The following is a 13,015-nucleotide window of genomic DNA, read 5'->3' on the forward strand; positions in this document are numbered from 1 at the left end:
CTCATCTCTCTCTCTCTCTCTCTCTCTCTCTCTCTCTCTCTCTCTCTCTCTCTCTCTGTTCCCCAATCTGTCTCTCCCTCTCCGTCTCATGCTCCATCTCCCTCCCCATCTCCCTATCTCGTGCTCCATCTCCCTCTCCCTCTCCCTCTCTTATTCTCCATTCTCCCTCTCCCTATCTCCTGCTACATCTATCTCTGTCTCTTTCTCCATCTCCCTCTCCGTCTTGTGCTACCTCTCCCTCTCGGCGCATCGTCTCCATTGCCACCATCATTGTCTCGAAATCTGGTGCAGCCAGCAGCTCCCGCCCTTCACATCTTCCCTGATAGGTACTCATTTCTCTCAAATGGAGATGTAGATTTTTGTTTATAGATATATAAATCCACAGATTATAGAGAAACAATATTGGAATTAGGGGTTTCTTAAAATCTGTAATGGGAAAAGGATTAGGGCTTTCCCAAAAAATTTACTTTTATAGTTTAATGGTTTGATTTTCTTATGTGCTTCTCATTATTCATGTTATGTGCTTTTCATTATCCATATGGTCATGGCCTAAATCGCAAGCAAATGGTGTTAATCATTTATTAGTGGTTCAAATTCCGATTAAAATCAAAACCATTTATTGTTAAGGTCCCTTGTCAGATGTTTGGTATCAGGCAAATTTTGAGTAATTTTCAGTTTAACCTTCTGTTGTTTCAATCTGAGCATTAGGATTTCTATGTCAGTTCTAATGACCTTGGCAACAACAGCCCCAAGCTTGATCAGCTGATTCAAGAAGTGGCACATCATAGCATAGATGTTGCAGAAGATGGAACATGGGAGGCCTGTGGTAATAAATCTAAGAACTGAATTGGGAATGGTGCTGAGAAATAGAGGGGGGCCTCAACTGCTGCCCCAAAAGCCTCATCCAGAAATGTCTCAAAAATCGTCCATGTCTGATAATGGTCAAACAGGATGGGCTTCTGAAATTAATTGGCAGACACAAACAGTTGATTCTAAGAGACAAGCTGGCAAAGTACATGCAAAGCCAGTGTTATCTCCTAGGTCTGGTTCTTTAAATGTTTCTGAAATTGTCCTAGTATTTATGATAAGAGGAAGTAGCCCTCAAGTTGTAGTTAACTTCCATTTGTATCTGACCTGATGGTAATATAAATGGAATTTGGAGACTGGTTACTCAATATGAATACCAAGGTAATTGCAATTTTGTCACTTCCACTTCCAGAACTAATTATTTCAGTTCACTTCATTAGTACATACTATGCTGGTTCTTAATCATATAGCCTCTATTGTTGAGATCTACTGTTAAATTTTAGTAATGGAAGTTCATTTTTTAATCTTCCAGAATATTACAACAAGAACATTATTTAGCAACTGAATCTAATATTATGCTTGTAATTGTTGCTCCTCATCATTGCAGGTTCTTATATACAGAGATTGGACATCTTCAGAACATTCACAATAGCCATAGATGTAGTGGAAATGAACAATTGCAAGTTGATGATTCTACAAGCTCGTTTTTCTCTCAGGGACAGATTTTCCTGACCAAGGAAAATGCAAAATGAGACCAGGCTGGAAATTGCATCTATATATCACACAAATGCCATGTAACTCTTGCTATTTTTTTCTTTAAATTATTATTGTGGTGGTCCTGTTAAGCATATGAAGTTTTCAATTGTTTTCACCACTCATGTCAAGGAGATTTTACTATTGCTTCTTATTAAAGTTGCTTATTTGTTGATACTATTCTATACTGAAATTGGATGATATTTTATGCCAAATTAATTGAATGATCATGAAATACCAATGCATTTTATGATATTTGGTGGAACCAAATGCACCCTAAAATAAATTTGGTAAGGTGTCCAATTGTTAATCATGCCTAAATTCTGGTAGGGGTCAACCCAAAACTCTGATAAGTGGTCATAGACCAATTCTAGGCCCAATAAATGCCTAAAAATTAGGTGATTAATTCCCCATCTCAGATAGACCCAGTGTAACGCCCTGAAAATTGGGGGTCGAGTAGAAGTCCAACTCCCGAGTTCTAACGCATCACTTATGCAACATATTTAATAATGATTAAAAGTTGTCTATATTAGTGCATAAAACATGAATAAGATTAAGCCAAATCAGCATAACATAATCCAGGGACAGTTGTAATACACAAGCAGAAGACTGAAACGAGTATGTATAACTTTATATACCAGTTTAGGTCCCCAAAGTATGTATGCATTGCCAGGTCAATAATTACATTTATTGATTCAAATTACAAAATATCAAAATGTAATAGTCCATTATAAGCATAACCCTGAAGCCCCGCCGATCAGAACGGTCTAGGTAAACCCGCCAGAATACTGCATATAGGAGAAGGCATCTTCATCGTCTACAAAGTCCGCCTCCACCTCATCAGTCAGGTCTCCATCTACATCTAAGACAAAGTCTGGTTGGTGTGTACAACACCATCCCGTAAAATGGGAGTGAGTGATTAACTTAGTGAAACAATAAAGTAAAGGTTAACATGTTATCAATTCAGTCAAGCAGTAATGATGAAGCAATATAATCAAATATTCCTAAGTACTGTGATTAATGTAAGAATGGTATGTTTAAATGATGCTACCCTCGCCTGCACTCCCTCTGCGATCTTTATCTAATGGCGTGCATGTCAGTCACTTTCTCAGTGCTCTACCCTACGCCAAATGGCACATACAGTGCGGTGCATGAACATGATTACCGAGTTCTTATTAGTCCTTTTCATACAGCAGGATTGGGAAGCTAAGGTACCTCCCTTATATCAATTCCCAAACGATGATCCATTCTAGGGTCGTCAATCCTAATAAATCTCATACGATAATATGGTTCTAGGTCGCTGCAAAGGGCTCGTCACCTTATCAGTGTAGGCCTAGTGTACTCCTGTTGCTACGTAAGGGCTCGTCACCTCTACGCAGTCTTAGCGTACGCTCGAGGTCACTACAAAGGGCTCATTACCTTATCAGTGTAGGCCGACAGCTCGAATACAGTGTCCCATGCTACCATATTCGACTCACAAGTCTGGATTGCTCACTGGTCACTACGGGGAGGCTCGTCACCCCAGCGTAAGCCAACAGCTCGACTACCATATCCCATACCATCATGCCCGGCTCATAAGTCTTAGTGGATCGAGGTACCAAGGTTTAAAGGATTTTCACTGGTGAGTTTGGTACCTTAGATTCACGCAGTAGCGTTCATACATGGTGAACATACATCGGGTCAATCGGATTACTTGATGAGCTCGACTAATATGAGCGCATGTTGAGTTAATCGACATGAAGTACATAAGCACTCCATGAGGCCTAACCACTGCCAACATCCCAAGTATGGCTCGGATTCATCGATCACGTCCTATGTGGCGAAACAACCTCAGCCACCAAATCAGAACCTATTACCGATTGCCTGGACTATTTCATAGTCCTAAACACATTCAATTATAATAAATAATCATACAAGCTAATCAGAACAGTAATGGATCAACAATTCCAATCATACTAGCATATGAGCATTTGATGGATTTAAACTTAAACATAAATTCACACATACGTAGTTTCTAAGTAAAACAGACAAAGAATGTAAGTTACATGGAGGAAATCATACACATCGTTAAGGTAGTTGAGAATCTCTTCTCAATGTCCATATAAAGTACAATTTACTACATGCCTGATCATTCAGACATTTCTACAAACACTTAGGCTACATATCCCAACCTACATGATGTATGTTGGTTATAGCACGTATTAGGGCAAATCCTTTCGCCAAGGAGTTGTTACACATACAACTAGCATACACACACGACAATTAAGCATGGCAAATACACGTTCAAATTCCATATGTATACGACCCTTTCTACAAATACATGGAATACCCTAAACTCCATATAGTTCATATATATCTGAAACGCGAAACAAACATCGCATTTGGCATGTGAAATACCACCCACATCAGTAATAAACCATTAACTGACATTGAAAGCCTTGAAAACCATAACCTATACGTTTATTGTCCGCACCTTTCACCGGTAGACTCGTAGCGAACTCAGTTTTAAAAGTTAAGTCTTGTCTACGGCACCACAATAACCTATATCAGGGAATAGGTCAGCTATTTCATCTATTACAATAGTTAGAAACCCTAAGACAAGTTAGGGTTAGGTTTTCCTACCTAAGAACGGGATTGGTATCGCCCATATAGTGACACAGGAGTGGTGGCTAAGCACGTGGAGCGTCAGGAAAAGATCTCAACATCTATCTCTCACTCTCTCTCTCTCCTCCTCACTTTCTTCTTTTCTTTTCTCTCTTCTTTCCCTTAGGGTTTGTAAAATTCGTATGTCATATGAGAGAGAGTGTTTAAGGTCCTTATATAAGCCCAAGTTTGATGAAAATGGCCCCAGGGCCAAGGTATACTTAGGTTATATCCAAATATAGACTGTTCCGGTCCAACGGAGCACTTCTGGTGGCCCATTTTCCAATGCAGTTGGACTTAAGCTCCCTGACCATGGATCTAGGTCAGGTTGAGTTTTCGTTTTGATCGAATTTACAGATTAGCCATGGTGGACCAATTTCAGCTCAACAGTCACGGTCACTCGATCAGGGTCACAAGTACACCGACATGTGTGGGACATTTCTCCTGATCCGAGGGTGTATTTGGGTCAGATTCTGACGGTCTGAATCCTTATATTTAACCCACAAGCGACACGACTTAGATTACTTAAATTCAAAATTTATTTCTAAATATTTTTACGTTTCTCACACACTTTGCTCCGGGCTCAAGTTGTGCATTTCTAGACACAATTAGGACTTGATTTCTGAGGGGGTTGTCAAGTCCAGTAATGCGGTCATAACTGTATAATTTTGCGGTTATCGAACTTTCGACGTGCGGGCCAGGTCCGATACGAAGTTTCGGTGTGCTCCCGAGAGCAACCAGGTTTAGGAATTGATTCTAAATTTTCAGGTAATGTAGCGTCAATGATTCTGCACGTTTTGGATCTTGCAGATTATATTTAAAGTGATTAGTGCTAATTTCATAAGCACTCTAGTTTAGCACTTGCTAGCATTAACCTAATTTCTAAAGGTTTTGGTCCTGGGTAATTTTTGCCTGAGGTGGTACTCGGGTCCTTGTACGGATTTTTTCGAGACGTTACACCCAGGCATTGTTAAGGGTGAGTTTGGTTGCATCAAATTTCATGAAATTTCACCCAAAGTACTTGTCATTATCGCCACTAAAATTTCATGTTAATTCAGTTGGGCAATCTGGAGACATCGGATGGTCATGACTGGCAAGGTCTAGTGGACTATGCATGGAGCCATGATGTTGTTTCGGACAAAACTCACCAATCATAAGTAATGGCAGATGTGTATGTGATACTATGGTGGATGTTTCATCATGTTTAAGTAATGGCAGAAAAGCACCCTGAGATTTAACCCATGAAGTGTCTGGTGATGGAATCCTTTTTTTTAGTATGTGTGTTCTATTTGAACTTTTATGATGATTTGAGTTATTTTTTTTTAAAAAAAAAAATATGCAGAACTGTGATTTATGGGGGTCCACTACCCACTTACAGAGTTTTCTCTCTTTTTGTTGGTCTTTTCTTTCTTCCATGAAGATATTGGTCATGGCCTTTGTGTTTGGCTGTGCTTCGGTTAGCTCACCCCTAAACTGGAATGGATCCACTGCCTAGTTCTGAAGAATCAAGTTTAAGGTAAGTATACAAGGTTTGGCATCTTGTATTAAAAATAAAAATAACTTAATCTATGGTTTGCATAAAGTGAATCTCGTCATTGTGGAGTTTCTTTTGGTAGTGTTTATTTACTGTGTGAAATCAATTCTAGGACTTATCTAGGTGTAAGGAAACATTGTCAACCCTTAAAGCCATGCAGGGGCAAGGAGCCTATCCACAACTAGAGTTGGACATAACTCACCTTGAAAAGGAAATTGAGTTATATTCATTGGAGAAGCTGTGTTATGAAGCTCAAATGATGGTATGGTAAATGAGAAGGCTTCATCTCCTTTTCAAATAGGTATTCTCTCTCTGTATATTTGATCACTTTAATGTTAATGCATTAATTTGTTTATCTTACTCGGAAAGTGGTTGTGAACTTTATTAGATTGAACATGAAACTATGTGGATTGAACGCCTTTTTTTTCAGCAAAAAGGGATATCATTAACTTCAAAATTAGCATGTACAAATATTTTGGGATGCCCAGAGTGTAAAAAGAAACTCTAGAGGGTCTTATCATGTCAACTGACTCTAATTGAACCTAGACCTACTTTGTCTAGGAAGATGAGGCCGCGAATGTAGCCCGGAATGCCCTCCCACAAGCAAGTAAAAAAATTACATTGAGATTCACCGCCTTTCCTAGCGAGGGCATCCGCCGGCGCGTTCCCTTCTCGAAGAGTGTGAACAAAAACAAGCTGATAGGAGAGTGCCAATTTTCGGATTCTGGCCATCCAGTATTCCTATTTCCACCCCGGGTTAGCCACGCCATTAAGGAATTTGATCACCAGATTTGAGTCAGATTCAATGAGAATCTGGTTTAGACCATGATTAAGCCCGTAGAGAATCCCGTCATGAACTGCTCTGAGTTCAGCAAAGGTATTAGAGCCAATGCTGTAGCCATGGGAAAAAGCAAACAGAAAACGCCCAACTTCGTTTCTGCAATTTCACCACCTCCCGATCTCCTGGGGTTGCCTAGAGATGAACCGTTGACATTAATTTTGGCCCAGCCGCTGGGGGGAGGGAGCCATTTGATCACCTGAACATGAGGGTGTGGGCTGGAGCGTCTGATCCTAGACACTGTCGAGGTGTGAGCTGACCTACCGGCCATGTTGAAGGCAGTTATGTGATCGCCCCTGATGTAGTCGATCCACTACAAAATTCAGGAGTGCAGACATCTGAAGGAGGGGGTCATTGCATCAAACATCGCCTCATTTCTCATGCACCAAATTTCCTATAATACGACACAGGGGGCCAGGTTGTGAGCCTTCGCGGGGGAACTGTTGGTGGCATGGGCTACCCACCATTGGTAAAGACGATGTTCCACTGAGGAGGCATTCTGCAAGGTAATTCCAAACATAGAGGCCACCAAATTCCACCCTGAAATGGCAAGTCCCCCTTCCAGAAAAAGGTGTGGATGGATTCAGATGCTTGAGAGAGCTGGTTCAAGGAGGATGACATAGAGCAGCATACGCATCTAAGCGCCATCTAGATGCCCTTAGATTAGATTTGGGCCTCGACCGGGATTGCTTTCGAAAGGATTTTCCAGACAAGAGTGGAGATTTTTTGGGGGGAGGGAAGAATGCCAAACCCATTTGGACCATGGTTTGTGGGGTTGGCTGATTCTGCAAAGGTCCCATGCAGTTCGAACTGAGAAACTGCCCAAGGGGGTGAAAGGCTAGAACAGTTCGTTAGGACGAGGGGAAAGGTAGAAACCCGCTTGGAAAATAAAATCTGCAATGTGTTGTGGAAGGATGGCAAGGACCGCCGACGGAGGGAGGGGGCCAGCGATGCCCAGGAATTGATTGATCATCATGTGGCTCAAAAGGGGGGGGGATCTGAATGGAAGTAATGCGATTTAAGGGACCTAATCCGGTCCAATTGGTGGCCCAGATGTTACTGTCCCCTGCACCGATTTTAAGCTTCCCCGATTGATCCACTCACAGGCACAAATGGATGATCTTCTTCCAGATCGGAGAGGCCAGGCGGGGAAGAGGGCGAGGGGCATTGTCAGTGGGATTATATTTTTCTTTCATAAAAGCACTCCATAGGCCACGGTTGGACTCATCTTTGATAGACCAAGCCATTTTAAATCTGAATGCCGCCATAATGTCAGCTAACTTCCACATTCCTAGCCCGCCCTCTTCTTTAGGTTGGGAGATGAATCTCCAACTTCACCAATATAGTTTGCGTTTACCTTCTAACCAGCCACAGAAGAAGTTGGTGAATTGTTTTTCTAGGGATGATAACACCTGGAGCGGAAGATGGGTGGCAGCCAAAGAGTGCATAGGGATACTTCCCAGAACGTGGTGAATCAGAACCATTCTACCAGCATGGGAGAGAAATCTGGCTTGCCATCTAAAACTCCAGCCCGTAATTTTATCTAGCAGGGGTTGAAATGTCGTCGCCTTCAACCTGCCACTCACGAGAGGGACCCCAAGGTAAAGGAAAGGGGCGAAGACATTTGAGATACCGCTTAGCCATTCTATCGATCTAATTCTTGTTTGCGCGAGCGAGGAGGCACAAACAAACGAGCTTTTAGCCAGGTTGATGGATTGGCCAGAAGCTGTTTGGTAATCATCAAGGAATTTCTTTAGTGCCTTGACCGAGGAGATGGAGCCGTTGAGGAAGAGCAAGGTGTCATCAGCATATAGTAAATGGGAAATGTACGGGCAGTTTCTAGTCATCTTGAAAGGAAGGATTGCCTGGTCAGTTATCTACAATTTCATATTTCTACTCGGCACTTCAACAACAATGATGAAAAGGGCTGGGGAGAGCGGGTCACCCTGTCTGAGACCCCTAGAAGATTTGAAGAAACCCGAAGCTTCGCTTTTAATAAGAACAAAGAACCAGGTGTTAGACCAACAACATTCGGCCAGCCGAACCCACGTCTGGCTAAATCCAAACCTCAGCAACACTTTATTGAGGAACGACCAATCAACTTTGTCATATGCTTTTTCCATGTCGACTTTCATGAGAATATTCCCACCCCTGGATTTTCTATTTATATCTCTGAAAACTTCCTGAGCCAGCGCAATATGTTCAGCAATAGGGCGGCCTTGGATGAACGCCCCCTGTTCAGGGGAGATGATGACCGGGAGGATTGAGGTCAGCCTCAATGTTATAATCTTGGCCAAGATTTTGTACAGGTAGTTACACAGGCTTATAGGTCTGGATTGAGAGAAGTTGGATGGGGAAGAGACTTTAGGAATGAGGCAAATTAGAGTGGCATTGATGGCTCGTGGGATGGCCCTACCATGGAAAATATGAGAGATGATTGAAAAATGCACTAGAGAAACCTGCCACCTGAGTTGATTGAACGCCTAGCAATGACAAAAGTTTTGTATCATGATAATATTTGTTCCTACTGTTTATTTGAGAGATAATAATTCTATAAACGGTTTGGATGTCATATAAACATTATGGTCAACTCCAAAAAGGTTTCAACGATGTACGTGGTTGTTCCCACTATTTTGTTAGTACAGCCACCTGAGTTTTGAATCTGCCAGATTTTTAGAATCCTGTCCCACTGTTGTCTTTCAAAATAGATGAATAGAGTGGATGTGGACCCCACAGAGATATCTCTTTGCCTAGGGGCACATGCAATCCTACACATACATCATGGTGGGCCACACGTTTAGGGACTTGCCAACTAAGCTGCTACCCTGACTCACCTTTGAAGAATGTATTGATTCAGTAACTTTGGAAAATGTAATATTCTTGAAAACAAACTATTTAGTTTTCTTTCATTGCTGATTTTTGTAATTGGGTTAGAGATTTTCATTGTCTTTTTCTTTATTTTTTTTTTTGCTACAAATGTACATACAGAATTACTATTCCTCATGTTTAAAATCACTTTATTGGATGATGAATTATGAGATCCTTGACCGAGGGTGTGCATAAGATACTTAGATTTTGAGTAGACTGCAATAGTTTGGTATTTGTCATCTGTTATATTGATGTTGGACAGTGATGGTCCTGCAGTCTATATAAGTTATTGATGTTCTTAGATATGAGAAGATAAATTGCTTCATTACATTTTTTGTACAGGAAATTGCTTCACATCTGGGCTTTCCTGATGGTTCTGTAAGCCACTATGGTATGGATGTTGATGTTAATAGTGTGTTATTAATGGCTAACATTGTTCTTTATGGTTCTTTTCAAGAGGAACAAGGTTTTCCTCCATTGCTAATTAGAGCCATGTCCTTTGAAGTACGTATCATTTCTCCTGATTTGGCTATCATAAAAAGATATGTGAGTTTGGTTTGGTTTTTGTAATTTTGAATGAATTTTATACTCTATATTTAAACATATTAGACTCCATTTGGTCGTTACAAACCAAATGGAGCTTAAGCCCCTTTTTAACTCTGCCAATGCAACTCCTTGCATTGCCGATCCCAAGCCTCGGTAAAGGAGAAGGGAGAATAGGCATCAAGGTAAGTTGTGTACTTTTCCTTCATTTTCTAAGAGGGATTTTTAAAATGCTTGATGGTTAATTTCAATAGTTTTCTAGCTTCTTCTACTATCATTTGAGAACCTCAAAGGCCGAACTAACTTGAGATTTTTATATGCAGGCTGATGTATTTTTAGCCCCACAGATCAATGTTGCCACTACAAGGTTTAATATTGAAATGGTAAAGTTTTTAACTGTTTATTTTATCTTTATTTTTTCCTGTTCTTCATAAATAATTTGATGTCTTAGCCTCTTATCATTACCAGCTAGTCTTGTCACTATTTGTACATATGTCCTCTCATGAGTCTTACTATTTGTAATTTTCTTACCCCTGTAGTGATTATCAGAAGCAGTGGACCATCACTGAAAGATTACCCTTGTAGTGAGTCCAATTAAGGTATGGATAATATATGGTTTTAGTTCATGGTGAATGGTACCTTTTATTGTGGATCACCCCTGGACCAAAGACCTGGTACCTATTGTTGTAAGTTCGTATTGATTTCGCTAATTGTAATAGAAAACAGACTCAAGCTCAAGTTGGGGGAGATTGTTACCACAATTCCAACTATCGGTAAGTATAATTTAGAAGGCAGATTTAAATTTTATTTATTATTTTATTTATTTGTAAATTTGTGCCCATATGCATTGTTGGAGAAACTAAAAAACTTACTCATTCTCAGATTGTATTGTGGAATATGCATCCATTATTCAAAGAAAGGGCGACATTCCAAGCACTCACACTTTCTCTCCTTGCTTGCTAAATTGGTGAGTCTTCTTTCCTTCATACTATATGATTCATTGATAAAGTAGCCTGGCCATTTGGACAGGCCCATGTTTATATATTATCTTGAAATTGATGAAGTGGATCCGGATGTGCGTCTATGACCATGACGAAGCTGTCCATTTCCGATGGACAACAATATGGGTGGCCTAGCCACTTGGACAGGCCCAGGTTTATATATTATCTCGAAATTGATGAACTAGATCCGGATGTGTGTCGGAGCTATCCGGGTGTTGAGAGGGGGTCCCTAGAAGGTGGGAACCGCTGTTATGACCATGATGAAGCTGTCTATTTCCTATGGACAACATTGGAAGGGCCTGGCCAATTGGAGCAGGCCAGGTTTATATCTATATTTAGAGGGACCACACCCATAACCTAAACCACACCCAAAACCTATAACCTAAACCAAAACCTTAACCTATAACCTAAACTTTAACCTATAACCTATAACCTACACCTAAACCTATAACTTATAACCTAACTTAAACCTAAACCTAAACTTGTAACCTATAACCTAAACCTAAACCTATAACCTAAACCCGATTCTAAACCCGATCCCGAACCAGAACCTGATTTCCTAAACCTAAACCTTAACCTATTCTTAATTCCTTAAAGCTATAACCTATAACCTATAACATATAACATATAACCTAAACCTAAACCTTAACCTAAACCTATCACCTAAACATAAACCTTAACCTAAACCTAAACCTATAACCTTAACCTAAACCAAAACCTATAAAAAACTTAACCTATAACCTATAACCTATAACCTAAACTTATAACCTATAACCTAACCTAAACCTAAACCTAAACCTATAACCTAAAACATAAACCTAAACCTAAAACCTAAATGTATTCTCAAATCCTTAAACCTAAACCTACACCTAATCCTAATCTCAACTCCCAAACATAAACATAAACCTACACTTAATTCTAATCTCAACTCCCTAACCTAAACTCAAACTTAAACTTGAAAACCCAAACCTAAACCTGATCCTGAACCTGAACCTGATTTCCTAAACCTAAACCTTAACCTATTCTCAATTCCCTAAAGCTATAACCTATAACCTATAACCTACACCTAAACCTAACCTAAACCTATAACCTTAACCTAAAACCTAAAACCTAAACCTAAACCTAAAACCTAAATGTATTCTCAAATCCTTAAACCTAAAGCTACACCTAATCCTAATCTCAACTCCTCAACCTAAACTTAAACTTGAAAACCCAAACCTAAACCTGATCTCAAACCCAAACCCGATTTCCTAAACCTAAACTTTAACCTATTCTCAATTCCTTAAAGCTATAACCTATAACCTATAACCTATAACCTAAACCTAAACCTAACCTAAACCTATAACCTAAACCTAACCTAAACCTAAAACCTAAACCTAAACCTAAACCAAAACCTATAACCTTAACCAAAACCAAAACCTATAACCTAAACCTTAACCTATGACCTATAACCTACAACCTAAACTTATAACCTATCACCTAACCTTAACCTAAACCTAAAACCTAAACCTAAACCTATAACCTAAACCTATAAACTAAATCCTAAATCTAAACGTAAAACCTAAATGTATTCTCAAATCCCTAAACCTAAACTTACACCTAAACCTAAACTTGAAAACCCAAACTTAAACCCGATCCTGAACCCGAACCCGATTTCCTAAACCTAAACCTTAACCTATTCTCAATTCCTTAAAGCTATAACTTATAACCTATGACCTATAACATATAACCTAAACCTAAACCTTAACTTAAACCTATCACCTAAACCTAAACCTTGACCTAAACCTTGACCTAAACCTAAACCTATAACCTTAACCTAAACCAAAACCTATAAACTAAACCTTAACCTATAACCTAAACTTATAACCGATAACCTAAACCTACATAAACCTACAACTAATCCTAATCTCAACTCCCTAACCTAAACCTAAACCTAAACTTGAAAACCCAAACCTAAACTTGATCCCGAACCCAAACCTGAACCTGATTTCCTAAACTTAAACCTTAACCTATTCTCAATTCCCTGAA

General features: G+C 39.8%; 1 long non-coding RNA gene across 2 annotated transcripts; it reads left to right on the top strand.

Moving 5' to 3' along the window:
* The first annotated feature begins 175 nt into the window (after positions 1–175).
* On the top strand, positions 176–9,935 carry LOC131217436 (uncharacterized). 2 transcript variants are annotated; one of them, XR_009157254.1, is made up of 4 exons: positions 176–326; positions 1,415–1,601; positions 5,546–6,038; positions 9,786–9,935. It is a non-coding gene; the product is annotated as an uncharacterized LOC131217436 (long non-coding RNA). The 2 variants fall into 2 exon arrangements; XR_009157261.1 differs by having other exon boundaries at positions 5,624–6,038.
* Positions 9,936–13,015: the final 3,080 nt, after the last annotated feature.

The sequence above is a fragment of the Magnolia sinica genome, chromosome 1 (genome assembly GCF_029962835.1).
Source record: "Magnolia sinica isolate HGM2019 chromosome 1, MsV1, whole genome shotgun sequence".
Classification (NCBI taxonomy): domain Eukaryota; kingdom Viridiplantae; phylum Streptophyta; class Magnoliopsida; order Magnoliales; family Magnoliaceae; genus Magnolia; species Magnolia sinica.